This window comes from Lycium barbarum, chromosome 5 (assembly GCF_019175385.1).
Source record: "Lycium barbarum isolate Lr01 chromosome 5, ASM1917538v2, whole genome shotgun sequence".
NCBI lineage: Eukaryota > Viridiplantae > Streptophyta > Magnoliopsida > Solanales > Solanaceae > Lycium > Lycium barbarum.
The window spans coordinates 117,694,566-117,711,579 of NC_083341.1; positions in this window are offsets into that span (position 1 = coordinate 117,694,566).

Here is a 17,014-nt window from a genome sequence, read left to right on the forward strand (position 1 = left end):
GGCTATCCAAAATAACCCTGCGCACAGAAAATACCAACAAAAGACCACACCGGGCCAACGAAGCAACATTTAAACATATGCGGACCGGCCGCCGCGGCGAATGAGATCGCCCAAACATAACATATACACGCATCTGTACAGAAAGACCCCAACCCACAAACATGTCCACAGACCTCTAAACAGACCGACAGAATCATATGACGGGACAGGGCCCCGCCGTACCCATGAACGAGAATATATATATACAGTAGTGACAGACTATACCAAAAGATGGGCTCTGGATAAGAGGGCGCTCCAAAATAGGAGAATAAGATCCTAAGCGGACGGATCAGCAAACCTGTCGTCGGTACCTGCGCGGCATGAAAACGCAGCCCCCGAAGAAAGGGGGTCAGTACGAAATATGTACTGAATATGCAAAGCCTGAATTACAGAAACAAAATCATAACTGGTACAGAACGTACAGAAAGTAAATAGAAAACCCAAAGTATCAGATACATATTTTCAAAACATGCAGAGTGTGTACAGAAACATATGTCACATCAAATCCGGCCCCTGCCAAGGGACTCGGCAGACAGAATGTGGCCACCCTCCCGACGCTGGTGCCACAACACAGAAGAATCAGAACAGGGGCATAACCCCGTAACATAATATGTCATATCAGATGGCTATAGCAAATCATATCAGAACAAGCGTACATGGCACAGCATACTCCACAAACCCATGTACGCGTATACCTGCCCCCTCACATCGAGGCACGGCGAACAATGCAAAGGATCACGCTTGACAACATATCCTGGCCCGGGCTCAGTGGGGGAAACATTGAGGCATCCACGAACGGAGTAGTGAGAAACTAAATGCACTAAAAATACCATATATATATTTCCAGAGACTCAATGAGGCATATCGAATGTCAAATCAAATCAATGAAATCGGACGGAAACATAGTAAGTAAATTTAGATGTCATAACGGGTTACGGAGGCATAATCTATCCGAGATCGTTTTCAAGATTCAAAACAATTTATAAGACTTAATGAAATATTTAAAATAATTTTTATTTAGTAGATAAAGGAGTAGTTAGAGTATCTCTAACGAAAACGCTCGAAGACAAGTCATAGACACATAAAGGGTAAAATTGGAAATAGTGGGCCCACCTCGGAACCAATGAAGCGGTGGGCTCAAATTACGTATTTTTAAGCTTATGGGGTCACCTACAAAGGTTCTAGGACATTCCATAACTTCGTAAGCAATTTGGGAAAAAATTTCATAATTTTTCATCAAAGCATACTTAAGGAATTCAATTCTATTGAATGAAAAAGCGACGATTTCAAACGCGGATTCCGATGGACAGAATATTCCCCGAGGCGTAAATCCAAGCCTAGTACATCTAGGACATGCCAAGAGAAGAATCGGGATAGCTTTACATACCTTTCTTGCCCTTTACGCTTGCCAAAACTCAAATCCCGTTTCGTCCAAAACCTACAAATGGTCACATTTACCAATTTACTATTCATAAGACTTAAAATTTCAACCTTAACCAATTCTTGTCTATAAAAATTTGAGCAGCATCTCCCCTATATATATATCATCCCCGAGGTTAAAACTCGGCTAAAACAACAACAACCATACCAACAACAATATATACAACATCAATAATCGACTAGGAACGCATTCTAGCGTAAATAGTCTTATTTTCCAAATAATGCGACAATTCCAAATCCAACTTTGCACTTACAACCCGATATCAATATTTTCATATTCACATACTAATATAAGACCATTCAAACATAAACCAAAAGTATTCCAAGCTATATATTCAATATTCAACAATTCCATCAACTTCCATATTCAATCCAAAATTCTTATATATGCAACAAAACCATTCCAACACATTTTCTACTTACTAATTCATCTCCAACAACAATCTACACTTTAACAACTTCATTATCTTAATATCATAAAATCACATTAATGTGTCATAATTCTCTACATTCCATTTTCATGTCAACTTCACTCATATAATCTTCCTTTGCATTGTGAAGATCACAATAACACAACTAACATGTTAAACAAAATAAATCCAACATTATCTCAACAACATATACCACACGGCCAACATGGCTTCTTTCCAATTTCATCCAATTTTCATTCAACTTCCATAATTTCATAAAAACTACATTAAAATCACATAATTTCCTATAACCATTTTCAACAATTTTCCATACCAACTTGAACCATTTCCTTCCATTTCCATTACAAGGCTTCAACAACACAATTAACATAACAAATAAAATTGGTTCATCCTTCTACACACATACATACCCACTTTGCAAACTTCCATATTTCCATAATTTCCACTCATTTCTACATACTACAACATAAACAAACCTTCATAACATAAGAAAAAGGAATTGATTCTTACCTTTTTCTACAAATTTCTTCACTTGAACAAGTTGTCAACTTGAAGAAATAAGTGCTCCTTCTTCCAAAACAACTACACCAAGTTGTAAAGGACCCTTAATTGAGTAGGAAAACCACAAGCTAATAATTTTTGGAGGAAGATTTTGAGGAGCTAATTTTCCAAGGTCTTGGCCGTGTGGTCCTTCAAGTTTTTGCTCTTCTTTTTCTCTCAATTTTGTTCTTGAAGATTCTTGAAAATGAAAGAATTGTGGTCTAATGTCTCATTTAATACATGGATTAATGAATTACCATGGGCTTGGGCCATATGGCCGGCCACCCCTCTTTTGGGCCTAAATTTTCTCCCCTTTTATCTTTTTTTTTGGGCCAACCCGGTTGGTCACGAGTTGGGCCTAGCCCACTGACCTTTCGACCTTAAAACGTCCATATCTCCTTGTACCGACGTCACCTGGGAACCCACGACCTATGGTTGGAAAGATAATTCAATTATCTACAACTTCTAATTCTTGGTATTTTTCCAAATTCCAAACATATAATACCGTTTTTGCCCCCCAAAGTCAGGTCACCCGAAAACGTTTTCTTAAAAATATTCGTTTGGAGGATTTCCACTTTGATTTGGCCCAAGGGTCCTTCTTGAGTTGTGTTTAACTTCACATATGTGATTCATATAATTTGTCACATGTCCCAAAAAAAAAAAATCTTGACGTGTGGGCCCCACCTCAGCTTACAAATAATCCGACGTTCAAAAATACGGGATGTAACATAAAACTTCATGGGACGTCTCTGATACTCCATTAATACGATAAAATACGTGGTTTGCTCATGCTCTGAAAGTGAAAGGTGTAACAAAGGTCTTCTGAGGAATTGAAAAGTATACGATCTTGGGAGACTCGCTAGCATCTACAGAACAAGAACCAGATGAGGGTGGTGGTCAGACTATGAGAGTCGAAATAGTGGGTACTTTCGTAGAATTCTCGAGCCGCGATAGATAGAAAGTAGAAGGACAATAGGTTGGAGGACTTCCGTATCCCATATTAAATCGATTTGTGCCAGATCAGGGCTCTAGATTAGGGCCATGGCAAGATTCACATGCATCGGGATCGTAGGATTAGCGTGACTTATGATGGAAGGTATATTTACTGTCTTGATAAAATATCTATATTTACATGAGTGTGATCTTGATTTATCATATGTTACATTATAAAGGTAAGTTTTAAAGCATTGTAGATGAGGCCCAAAAGAGGGAAAAGAGTAAAGCTAGAAAGAGAAACTTAGGTGGCCTTCTCAATTGGATAATAGTAAAAGACCGCGTTTATGTTTGGATTGGTTAGCAACCTTAGAGATGCTTGATTGATAAGGCGACGGTGTGACTAGATGGAAGTTGTATTTCCTTATATGGAAGGTATGGGAAGGATACGTATATGTTTTAGTATGATACTTAAGTTGCATTTATACGAATGGTCTACAAGCCAACAAGGTAAAACACAAATGATGGAATATGAAAGGAGTGTGAGTTATAAGGATTGCGGTGCTTAATGTCCATGACGATATGATATGAAATTGCAAGATCCGTACAAAGATAGTTATATTGTTTGGGTCATGACAAATTTGGTTTCATTGACGAACGGTTTAACGAGTTGAAAACTAGACTCGTAGACCTTCAGTTTTGTGGATGGAATACCCCTTAACTCTAATTATATTGGGAGAAAAGCTCGGTGACATTAGACCCAAATTTCAGCAAAATTTATGAACGTAACTTGTGATACTTTTCGCCGACTTTTACTTTACAACTTGCTTGAGTTCAAATCTTTAACATAAGAATATTATATGATTCAAGAACCTTAAAACACGACCTCCTTAGCATATTAAACACTCCTAGTTTAACCCCAAAAGTAAGGGTTATAACACATTTGATTCGTTTAACCGCGAAACCTTATGGCACATGCTTAACATTTGTTAAAAGTCTTTCTTAACTTTATAGGAGTTTCATGGCCTCTCTGGGCTTACATTATTTTACTTATGACACAAACGACATGAAAATTTATGAGGTGTAACATCCTTCATATCGGGGTAACTTCTGATCCTTGAAATTCTTGAAACCTTTAAATCATTACGCTTGGATAGATCATGCTATCGTCTCGTTGCTTTCATACATGAATGCTACAATTATTCTTGAACATTGACCCCTCCTTTCACCTTTGCCTTTCATATAGTCTCGTTCGTATACTCGGTAACATAAAACTTTTCCACAGCTTCATGTATTTCTGGATTTATGTACAACCACTGAAATTTCTCATACGATCGACCTTTGTATTACTTGCATATCTTTCAACTCATTCTTTTAATATCAAAACATTGTTGTATAAACGTATCCTACTCCCGAGGTGGTTTTCATTTAGTCTCTTACAGTTTGGTGTGAACCATTTCTGAGCACACTGCAGACTTGCTAGTTTTGTTAGATCAGAAAAGGACGTTGCAAAGGCCAGAAGAAATGGTGAAGGATAATACCCCCAATGCATTTGGTGGACTATTTGGATAGAAAGAAATGGGAGATGTTTTGAAGATATATCCAATTACATTCAAAAGGTCAAATGGAATTGTATAGTATCTTTTTATTTTTGGTGTAAAGAGATAGGCTTAGAAGATATGGATCAACTTGTAGACTTATTAGGATCACTATAAGTATTTCTTTTTACATTGTTTGTTCCTTATTGAAAGTCTCTAGCATGCCCATAATGCCTTTTTAAAAAAAAAGATATTTACATAACTTAGATTTCATCAGAATGGAACGAACTAAAGGGGACTCCTCTTTCTTGCTATAAACCTTTTGGCAGAAGCGTACAAGTCCTTGGGTTTTTTTTTTTTTGGATAGAAGTTCTCTCCCAAGTGATTAAATCCTTAAGCTTTGGATCTGTCTAGTCATGATTCAAAACTTCACCAATTAAATATTCACTCGTTGCTGAAGCACCAATAGACAAACTGTACACACCACATGGAAGTTCTTCCCAGAAGTCCATTTTGGTTATTCCACCTCTATCTGTACATTCTACAAGCATGCATAAGAAGATTTCAATCATTCACAGAGGAAGAACAGACGAGATATAGACTATACTACCAACTGCTTCCTTATTTCGCCTTTTTCCCCTTTTCATGGTTTGGTAGCACACAATGTCAAACATTTTCACATTAGTGATTCTAATTTTTAAGCATTGAACTATGACCAAACAAGTGATGTCGACTTTCTTCCAACATCAACTATTCTATCCAACTAATAGACAGCTTGAAAACTCAAACGGAACAAGTTAGGATTGAGAGAGCTGAATTTCAATTAACATTTCCATGAAGAAACATCACAAATAGAGGATGGCTAAATCACCAAAATTCTTAGCTTAAAACAATATGTTTGATTGTTAAACATTCCTGGCTGTACATCCTCAATCTGATATATTGATAATTTAATACAGTAACACAATAATTAATGACAACCGATTCGCTTATGTTTTGAATAAGTTGAAGCTTCTCCAAGAAATCTTTGTTACATTAAAAGAAATTAGTAAGTGGGTAAGATGTTGAAGAAGTTTTACCAGAGCTTTCATTTACAGAGGCAAGTGGTGATACGGAAGATAACAAAAATCGAGGGTCCTCCTTTGTTGGCCAGTGAACAAGAAGGCTTCGCCTTCCAAATGCATCTCGATCAAACCATAATATTTTGAACTACTTTATAGCAAAGAGTAAGCGGAGCATCAGAGAAAGAGAAGCATTTGTTTCAAATGATACAACCTTTCCTGCTTAGAATAAGCCAATAGAAAATTGTCACCAAAAGTTACCTGCCAATAAATCAAAGCCCAGGGTCCCTTGATTCTGGAAAGAAGTTCTGGAACAGAACTTTGCATTTATCCAGAAGTATGAGTTTTATTATGTGTAGAGGAAACATGAGAACAACATACTCCTAGTTGTTGCATAAGAATATCAGTGTCATGGCTATCACTACTCATTTGGATGCCTCCAAATATTTCACCTAAATAATAGTTACAGTAAAACAAACAAGTGTCAATAAAATATTCTAAGCAAATGGGGTAAACAAGAGTCGGTAAAAGACTCTTATCAAAAATGGGGTAATATTTTGATAAAAAATCAAAAAATAGGTTTCAACATTTTCATTACTTATAAAAGAAAGTGATTAACTTTGATAGAAACGATGAATGTATAAGACACAAAAAATGCGGAAGCAAGCAACTTGGTTGAGTAAGAAGATCAGAATTGTTTTCAAAAACAAGAAAATTAAAATGTGGAATCTGCAATTGGTCAATCACTTGAAAGAGCAGCGAAACAGATACTACATAATTGCGTACATTGTTTGACTCCCCGAAGTTAAGCATCAATTATGTTGAAAAGAAAATATATCAAACATAAGAAAGTCAAGAACCAAGAAATTCAAGAGACACTTCAGTCTATCATGTTGGTAATGGCTGAAATGCCATGTATTACCATTATGAACAAGGATGTTCCCTGACACGTCCTCCAATGGTTGAACAATAGGATTTATGCCTCTAAGCTGCAATGTGGCACCTTGCAGCTCTCTAATGAAGTCTTTACCACCACCCCCTATGACAAGCCTCTCCGTCACTGGAATCTTCATCCTCCACAAAGGCAACAACATCTTGCTCCTCAAGCACAAAGACGAAACTCCAGAACGAAGTAAAACTTTCTTGCATCTCAAACTATCAGAACCCCGTCTTTTTAACACAGCTTTTATGTCATCCACTGAAAACAAAGTATAATGACAATAAAACATTGTTAGCCTCTTCAAGATCATTCTTAAAAATAAAAAAGATAAAAACTTTAGAATCTTCACATCAATCTTTCCTCACTAAGGTGCAAAGGTAACTTTTTTCTTTAAATTCTTTTATCAAAGCTAGCTTTCTAAATTTTCCCTTTTAAGTTGCAGGCAGTTTTTATGCTGTTTTTGCTTCATGCGAGACTTGTAAAAATGGGCAGATGAATCAAAAAGATTCTAAAGAAAAACACTAGCAGAAACTTCATGAAGCATTCCTCATAAAGCTACAAAGATGGTTCCTTTTAGTCACTGTTCTTCTACTTAATTTAGAGGTTGTAGCAAAAGAGGTTCATCTAACGATGCGGAAAGGAGTGACATAAAAGATTAAAACTTTAGAAACTTCGTATCAATATTTCTTCTTTTCTTCTAATTTTTTATCAAATCTAGTTTTTTTTTAAGTTTCCTTTTTCAGTTGCAGGCAGTTCTTATGCTGTGTTTGCTTCATTTGAGACTTGTGTAAAATGGTTAGATCAATCAAAAAGATTCTAAAGCAAAACAATAACAGAACTTCATAAATCATTCCTCCTTAATTTTAATTGTTGTTCTTCTACTTAATTTAGATATTGTAGAAAAACCTATTCATCTAAGGATTCAAAAAGGAGTGATGAAAAAAGATAAACAACTTTAGAAACTTCACACCAATCTTTCCTCATTAAGGTGAAAAGTTAGCTCCTTTCTTTAATTCTTTTTTTTTTTAATGTTGTGGTGTTCGAACCAGCCTCCACCTTTACCAGGTAGGGATAAGGTCTGTGTACACTCTACCCTCCTCAGACCCCACCTGATGGGATTATACTAGGCATGTTGTTGTTGTTGTGGTAGTGGTGGTATCTGAACCAGCTTGCGTACATCTCAACATAGGTACTATGTAAATCTATCCACCAAGGTCATATGTGAAGAAATCACCTAAGTTTTCCTCCGCTAGGATTTGGACCCGAGACAAAGAGAATGTTATTAATTAATTTTTTTCTTTTAATTCTTTTATCAAAGCTAGCTTTCTTTAATTTTCCTTTTCAGTTGCAGGCAATTCTTATGCTATTTTTGCTTCATTTGAGAGTTGTATAAAAATGGGCTGATCAACGCGCAAGCTGGCCCAGACAGCATAGTTATCAAACATGAAAATAAAAATGGGCTGATCAATCAAAAAGATTTTAAGGAAAAACAATAACAAACATCAAATCTTCCTCATAAAGCTAAACGAATAGTCCTTTAGTTGTACTTCTACCTAATTTAGATGATGTAGCAAAAGGGGTTCATCTAACGATTTGGAAATGAGTGATGAAAAACATAACAACTTTAGACACTTTACATCAATCTTTCCACATTAAGGTGCAAAATAGCTCCTTTCTTTTAATTCTTTATCAAATCTAGCTTTCTTTAATTTCCCTTTTTTTAAGTTGCAGGCAGTTTTTATGCTTTTTTTTTTTTTTTTTTTTTTTTTGCTTCATTTGGGAGTTGTATAAAAAATGGGCAGATAATTCAGAAAGATATTAAAAGAAAACAACAACAAGAACTTCATACATCATTCCTAAGGTACTAAGATAGCTCCTTCTAATTGTTGTTTCTTTACTTAATTTCGGTGTTGTAGCAAAACGGATTCATACAGAAAGGAGTGTTCACATTAATCTTTGCTCATTAAGGTTCAAAGGTAGCTCCTTTATTTAATTTCTTCTATCCAAGTTAGCTTTCTTTAATTTCCCTTTTCAGTTGCAGACAATATTTATGTTGTTTTTGATTCATTAAAAGAAAAATAATAACAGAAACTTCATAAATCATTTATCATACAGGTACAAAGATAGTTAATATGAAATCAGAAGTAGGACTAATAACGCTGCAGTTCTGTTGTTCTTGTACCAATGGTAGTTAAGTGAGACAGTATAGTACCTATTGTTCCAATAGAGATAACATTGGAGTTTAAACTTGATAAAATTATCCTAATGCAACACACAATCATTTCTTTAGGTGCAGCTTCCTTAAATCCTACACATATTGGAAATACAAAGATGAAAAGGTTTACAATGAAATATCAAAAAAATTCTAAAAGAAGAAACTGCCCTTAAGGTTATTTTTTTCTCCACAAGGTTAGAATTTTTATTAGAACCCTAATTCTTCTATGCACTCTTCCTTGTTATCACTAATTATATTGTTGGGTACTTTCTGGAATGCCCAAAACTATTATCTTTGGTGATGAGACATTAATATTTATTCTTTTGCTTCTATAAATTTGTTACCACTAATTATATGTTGGGTACTTTCTTGAATCTTAGTGCTTGTTGAATAATGGAGTGTGGAAGAAAGTTTTCCATAGCTTCTATTTGTGTGTAGTTTATTTCACAAGTTATAGGCAGATTCTGTTTATACTGTTCTAACTGTACTCGACTAAATATGCATCAAACTTTTGACAACTTGCAGCATTAACAGTCTTCACTTTATATATTAGGAACTATTCTGAAATAAGCTCCAAAATTAAAGAATTGAAGTTTGATATTCACCTTATGATCTTTCGTTAACAACTCTCATTGCTTTTGCTTATTTTTTCCCTAGTGGCCACGTGGTTTGTTGCCATATGGACCTCATGGAACTGGCTAGGTACTATACATGTCTATTCTTGATCTGGGTTTGAGCCAAAATTATGTCTTTTTTTAATTTAAATTTTACTTTTTGGTTTTGAAATGACTTTTGAATTTGGAAATGTAAGTTTTACAACCGTTAAGAAGTATAAAGTAGTGAAGGGAAAACCAAAATAAAGCCGCAGAAAAAGGATTAAGAAAATATAGAACAGAAGAGTTTATGAACCAATGGAAAATTTTCATTTTTTATTGAATCAGCATCTCCTTATTTAAATAGTCCATATACAACTGAAAATAGGTAAAGCAGCCCTATTTGCTATCCTAAAAATCAGCAACGACTAATAGTTCCCGGTAGAATAGGAATACAACTTTGACTAGTAGCCTTATCTAAAAAATCTGGAGAAAATTAAAAGAAACACATGCATTCCTTAAAGCTTTAACACTCCTCCTTGCTTTAGGAAATGCAAACTCCAGTTCTCTGCCTTAGAAGCTCGAACTTGCTGACTGGAAGTCACGTAGTAAACAGGCCGGCTTGCTGGTTTTCAGACTTACAGTAGACTAGAATCACTTCTCCCTTTTACCGCACACATCTCAAGAAATAGAGCTTGATGTTGAAATTCTTGGTCTTCCCATGAAACAGTGGATTGTTTGAGATTGCAATTGCTGCTTGGTTGTCGAAAAAAATCTCAGTACTTTCCTTCTGTTGCATATGTAAATCGCACAAGATTTTTCTAAGCCATAAGACTTAGTTTACTACTGATGTTGCTGCTATGAATTCTGCTTCTGCAGTGGACTGTGCACCAATCTCCTGTTTCTTAGATGACCATGAGAAGATTCCTGAACCTAAGCTGAAACAATGTCCGGAAGTACTTCTTAGATCATCAACAGTAGGGGTGTTCATGGTTCGGTTTGGGTCGATTATTGATTAAAACCATAACCAAACCAATTTAGTCGGTTTTTAAATGTCTAAAACCATAACCAAACCAAATAAAATAATAACCACCGGTTTGGTTATTGTCGGTTTGGTTCGGTTTGGTTGGATTTTTCGGTTTATGACTAGCAGCCATGAAACTTATCAATAAAACATTAAAAAGTTGAAAAAGACATATCTTTTTTTTTTTGTTCAAACGATAACTTTTATTTATCGTTTAAGGTGGAACATACATCATATAAATATTTTCACTATTAGTGATAGTGTCATACTCAAGTTACCCAAAGTTGCTAAACTATTACATATAGAGCTAAAAAAACTAACTAAGTAGTGGTTGCACCATTTTTGTCATCTTAATACACATACCTGGAAATAAAGTAGAGCATAGGAGCTTTTAGTTGTTGTTACAAACATACATATTAATTAAACATAAAGACTACCTAAAATTAAAATGAAAATATATGAAATAAAAAAAAAAAAATTGTGTAAGGATCCCAAACTTTAGGGCAATACTTGCATTTTGTCCTCAATTCTCCCATTTTATTAAAAACACTTTGTGTAATGATCCCAAACTTCAGATGTTTTTCTATCATTATCCCCCGGGCTACGGTCTCGACTACAAAGAGTTGTTCTTTTCTGCCTTTTAGGAGGATTACCCACGGAAGAAGTATTAGGGCATTACCATGTGCTTGAGTTGCAGCAAATGCTGATGTTACTGAAGTATCTTCTATAGAAACCTCCAAATCTACAACCTCTGTCCTTTTCATATGAAAAATATTAGAAGTTTAGGACCCATTCAGACAAGAAAAAAGAAAGGTATAAATTCGGGGAAAAAAAAAAAAACAACCTAAAATCAAATGGCTGACAAAGAAAGGCTAAAAATTTAAGTTAAAGACATTAGACTCTAATGTGAGCTTCTGTTAGTAGGTTTACACTTAATACTTAAAGAGTTAAAAGACTTAAAGACATGGGCTTGGACATATTCTTAAAAACATGGGCCTTAAACAATCATATGAAATAAGTAGACCAAAAATCAAATTAATGATTAAAAGGTATAAAATATTTATAATTATTTATGAAAAACTAATATTATACATATAAATAATTATTCATGTATATAATTTATCGGTTTGGTTCGGTTATTTATTCAGTTATTTTTTAATATAACCATAACCAAACCAAATATTATCGGTTTTTAAAATTTAAAACCAAATCAAACCAAACCAAATCAAATGTCGATTCGGTTTGGTTAAATTTTCGGTTTGGTTTTGGTTTTAACCAAAACCGTGAACAGCCCTAATCAACAGATACAGCCCAATCACTATCCGAGAATCCAAACAACTTAAAGCTTTGACATTTCTCAAACTTTACACCATAGTCAATAGTACCTTTGATATATCTTAATAGTCTTTTCGCTACTCTTAAATGCATTTCACTTGCACAATGCATAAAATGAGATAAGCGACTTATAGCATATAGAATATCTTGCCTTGTTGCAGTGAGATATATTAAGCATCTGATCAAGCTTCTGTAATAACCTTCATCAACTTTGTCGGCTCCATCTTCTTTAACAGAGTTTCTCTTTTTGATTCATCGGTGTGCTTATCGGCTTGCCTTCCTACATTTGAAATTTCTTCAGAATATCCTTAGGATATTTCTTCTAGCAAATGAACACTTCATTTTTGCTTTGCTTGATCTTCATCCCAAGAAAATAGCCCATAAGACCAAGATCTGTCATTTCAAAAACTCGTATAATTTCTTCTTTGAACTCCTCAACCAGCCTTGTAGTATTTCCTGTCACCAGAAGATCATCAACATAAAGAGACACAATAAGAATATCATTCTCTTTATGTTTTACATAAAGGGTGGATTCAGATAAGCTCTTTTCAAATCCCAGGCTTAACATATGATCATCTATCATGCTGTACCAAGCTCTTGGTACTTGTTTTAGGCCATAAAGAGCCGTTTTTAGCAGATAGACTATATCTTCATCACCTTGTTTCATAAATCCCGATGGCTGCTCGACATATATTTCCTCCTCCAGTATGCCATTTAAGAAAGCTGATTTGATATCAAGTTGGAACACCTTCCATTCCTTTTGTGCTGCTACTGCGAGCAACAATCTAATTGTGTCTAATCTTGCAACAGGAGAAAATTTGTCAGAATAATCAACACCATAAATTTGTGCATACCCTTTAACTACAAGCCTGGCCTTATATTTGTTGATGGAACTATCTGCATTTAACTTTGTTCTAAAGACCCATTTCACCTCAATGACTTTTCTACCTTCAGGCTTGTCGACTACCACCCAAGTTTTTTTTCTCTTAATCATGGAGATCTTCTCCTCCATTGATTTCTTCCACTTTGGGTCTCTTAGCACTTCTTCATCGCTAGCAGGTTCGCAAATTGCTACATTACATCTTTGATAAATGTCTTAAAGTAGCCTTTTACCTTTAACTGGAGGATCATCTACCAACTCATCTAGCTATTGATCTGTTGTTTTCTCTCTGACAGAATTATGTTCTGGTTCTTGTAAAAGACCTTCTTCTTTCTTTAAATTATTCCAATCCCACTGGTCATCCTCATTGAAATGCACGTCTCCACTGATCAACATTTTTCCAGTTTGTGGATGATATACCTTGTAGACTTTAGAAACTGAACTATAACTCACAAAAATGCCTGGAATCGCCTTCTTGTCGAGTTTGATACGCTTAACTTGTGGAACATGCACAAAGCATACGCAACCAAATACTTTAACAAAGCTTAGTGAAGGTTTATACTCATACGAAGCTTCAAATGGAGTTTTGTGTTCCAAAGCCTTCGTTGAAACTCGATTTTGCAGAAAAACTGTTATGTTAGCTGCCTCTGCCCAAAATGTTTTAGGCAACTTCTTTTCATGTAACATACATCTGTCCATCTCCATTATCGATCTATTTCTTCTTTCCCTAACTCCATTTTGTTCCGAAGTGTATAGGGTTGTAAGCTGATGCATAATGATAGCTTCCTCGCAAACTAAATTAAATTCAGCTGAGGTGTATTCCTTTCCATTATCAGACCTCAAAGCTTGAATCTTACAGCCATTTTGATTTTCCACCAATTTCTTGAATTTCCAGAACACACCAGCAACTTCTGACTTGAATTTCAAGAAAACAATCTAGCACATTTTTGTAAAATCATCAATGAAAAGAAAGTAATAGATGCTAGCTTGTAATGATGGAATTCTTTGAGGTCCTGCTACGTCAGTTTTTAACTAGTTGCAGCTTTTGTGAAGCATGTGAACTAGTTGCAGCTTTTGTGAGGCTCTCCAGCTTGATTTAGGAAACGACTTTCGGTGTTGTTTACCAAATTGACAAACACGACATTCCGTAGAATTTTATTCCAGATGCGATAGGTTCTCCACCATCTTCATTTTTTGCATTTTGACAAGCCCTTAATAGTGATAATGTTCGAGTCTCTTGTGTCATAACTCAGCAACATTTTCTTTTGCTGAATACACCATCCGCTCTTCCTCAAATGGATCTAATGAGAAACTTCTGCCTCTCATTTTGACTTTAAACAAGTCTTGTCTCAAGGGATCCTTGATCAAGCAATAGTTGTCTTCAAAATTAAGTTTGAAACCATTTTCTAATAACTGACCAATGCTCAACAAGTTCTGGTCCAAGTTAGGTACATAAAGAACATCAGATATTGCTTTAGTACCTGATTGTGTCTCAACTACAATGGCTCTCATTCTTTTTGCTGGAATGTGACCACCATGACCTATTCTAACCTTTGCAACTCGAGTAGGCTTCAATATTTTGAAGAGTTCTTTATCATAAGTCATGTGATTTGTGCATCCGCTATCGATCAGCCACGACTCGCTTGAAACATTGCTTGCAAACATAATGCAACAAAAAGTTGGTCCTCGTCTTGTTCATTAACAACTCGAGCATCTGTTTCATGCTGCTTAGTTTTATTCTTGCAAAGGATTGCTTCGTGCCCTAACTGATTGTACTTACTGCACTTAGCATCAGGCCTTTTCCAACACTTGAAAGGTGTGTGTCCGTTCTTGCCACAATGCTTACAAGGAAGGTAGCAAGTCCTTAGTATTTTCTAAGGCTGTAATGATAGCCTCAAATCTTTCAGGTACTGTTACAAGAATTCTTTCAACGATCCTTGAATCAGTAAAAGTGGAACCCAACAATCTGATGCAATTTGCTATGGTAAGAAGTCGGTCAGAATGCTCCTTTATGGTTTCACTTTCCTTCATCCTTTGCAGCTCAAAATCACATACTAAATTTAGCACTTGCATCCCTCGAATCCTTTCATCTCCTTCATACTCAGTCTTGAGATAATCCCATACCTCTTTTGTTGATTTTAGAGACATGATACGAGTGAAGATGGTGGTGAAACTGCAGTAAACAAGCATGCCTTTGCCTTTGATTTCCTGATTTTCTCTCCTTGTGATTTTTAATCTGCGCCATCGTGGATTGTTTGGAAAGGGAGTGATTTTGTATTCATCTTCTACAGCCTCCCGCTTCCAGATATGTTTGCATTCTAACGGCCCAGATCTGATAATTTTCTCCATCGAAAGCTGGTGGTGCCATTGAAGAAAAACTTACTTCTCCGTCCATGAATCCACTGAAGCTGATAGATGCACGCACACACTGGTCCCTCAAGATTTAAAACTCTTGATACCAATTGTAGGTTTTACAACTATTAAGAAGAATAAAGAGGTGAAAGGAAAATCAAAATAAAGCAGCGGAAAAAGGATTAAGAAAATATAGAAGCAGAAGAATTTATGAACTAGTGGAAAATTTTCATTTTTTATTGAATCGGCACCTCCTAATTTAAATAGTCGATATACAACCGAAAATAGGTAAAGCAGCTCTATTTGCTATCCTGAACAACTAACAGTTCCCTATAGAATAGGAATACAACTTTGACTAGGAGTCTTATGTACAAAAAATGGAGAAAATTAAAATAAACACGTGCATTCCTTAAAGCAACTTTTAACAGGAAATTTACATTTGGGTTTGAGCCACAATCATGTCTTTGAATCTCAGAATTGGCACTTGGATTTGAGTCTGAATCATGTCTCTGGATTTAGAAATTAACTTTTGGGTTCAACATTGTTGTTTGGTTGAACTTTTGTATCTTGTTTTATTGTAGACAAGCTTAATTTGGGCAGTTGTTCAAGAATGTGGCCCCCATTTGATCGTGACAAGATGTGTTTGATTCTCACTCAACTCTATTTTCTCTGACTGGCTTCTAGATGTCTTCTGTTTTATAGCTTTTATCCAGTAAATGTAATGGTCCTCTTTTTTTATTAGTTTGGTGTTATCGTTTCCTTATTATGTATTCCTGGCAGATAACAACTATGCCGCAATGGCAAGCAAGTCTGGGTAGGCGATATGAATCATTTCTGACCATGCTGCTATAATTAAGATCACCTTAGGACCCGTATTATACAACAACAAAAAGTACTAGAAGTGCTTCATAAGTATGCGTGGAGAAATTTATCTAATTGGTTCAGATCTAACAATTGAATCACTGAACATTCTGTGATCGTTATGGTCTTTGATGTTGTTTAAATAACACTTTTACGTACATTAAGAGAAGAAGGAAGTCATTGAACTTTAGGAAGAATCTTGCATTGTTTTGTATTTCTCTTTGCCTTCCGGCTTTGGATGTATTTGCAGTCCCGATTCCTTTCACAGGACTCATGCTGGTGATAGTGAGAAAATTTTGCGGGTGGTATTTTCAGAAGCATCATCTCATGCAAAATAGGCAAGCTATTAGTCGAACTTTTTCCCCCTAAAGTTATTAGTCATTTTCTGCTAATATAGTTTCATTTATATTTGGAATTAACTTACTGCAACTTTCATTTCATTAGTATGAATAGATAAATTAATTTGTTTTGTTGAAAATAAAGCCACCAGCTGCTAATCTGCAACCAGCTCTTTATTTTTTAGAGAAGTTGACATAAATAGCCGCCCACCAAAATAATAGCTACCAAACGTATAGTTTTTGTATATTATTTATACATAATAGTGTTTATATTTTGTATATTTAGCTAACGAATGTAATTATTTCTTACCGACCGGCCAAATGTGTAACTTGCCCTTTTTATTTTTTTAACCCAAATCGTCTTTGAGAGCAGATGCAGATATGGCCCTTCACAGTGGGTTCAAGCCAAATCAACGAACTTTCATTCTATTAGATATTGTATACATATGTTAAAATCATGGATCCGTCTCTACCCAGGATAGTGAGAAAAATTT